This window comes from Gekko japonicus, unplaced genomic scaffold (assembly GCF_001447785.1).
Source record: "Gekko japonicus isolate JY-2015 unplaced genomic scaffold, Gekko_japonicus_V1.1 scaffold4111, whole genome shotgun sequence".
Classification (NCBI taxonomy): Eukaryota; Metazoa; Chordata; class Lepidosauria; order Squamata; family Gekkonidae; genus Gekko; species Gekko japonicus.
In genome coordinates, this window is record NW_015165363.1 from 92287 (window position 1) to 93095 (window position 809).

The window sequence follows — 809 nt, forward strand, 5'->3', positions numbered from 1 at the left end:
GCAGTGGTCAAGGCTGATCAAAGCTCTTTAAACCCTGTTGATGAATTATCCCAACCAACTTAAGGCATCGATAAAAGACACAACTGAAGCCTGAAAGTCCAAAGCCCCATGTCGGAAATAAGTAGAGAAACTTAGTAGAAGAAATAGGGATGTTACATCATCAGTGGACTTTTAAAAAGATCAACAGAATGAAAATGGAAGGTTTCTGTACGGATATCAGCCTCCAGGTGAGACCTGGGGATCCCCTGGAATTACAACTCACCTCCAGACTACAGAGATAATTTCCCCTGGAGAAAACCATAGAATCACAGAGCTGGAAGGGGCCGCCTACCCCAAGTGCTTAATGGTATATCTCAAGCTGGTGATGCTCTTGTGGTAAAGGACCTAGAGTCACACAAACAGATGCTCAAACCAGGAGTTAATGAATCACAGAACCACAGAGTCTGAAGGGGCCATACAGGCCACCTAGTCCAACCCCCTGCTCAATGTTCGGAAATTAGAATTTTTGCACACAAGACTCCACAGCTTAGAGGGAACATTGCCACCTACCCCAAGTGCTTAACTGTATATCTCAAGCTGGTGATGCTCTTGTGGTAAAGGACCTAGAGCCACACAAACAGATGCTCAAACCAGGAGTCAATGAATCCTAGAATCACAGAGTTGGAAGGGGCCATACGGGCCATCTAGTCCAACCCCCTGCTCAATGCAGGATCAGCCTAGAGCATCCCTGACAAGGGTTTGTCCAGCCGCTGCTCAAAGCCTGCCAGTGAGGGGGAGCTCACCACCTCCCTAAGCAGCTGATTCCACTG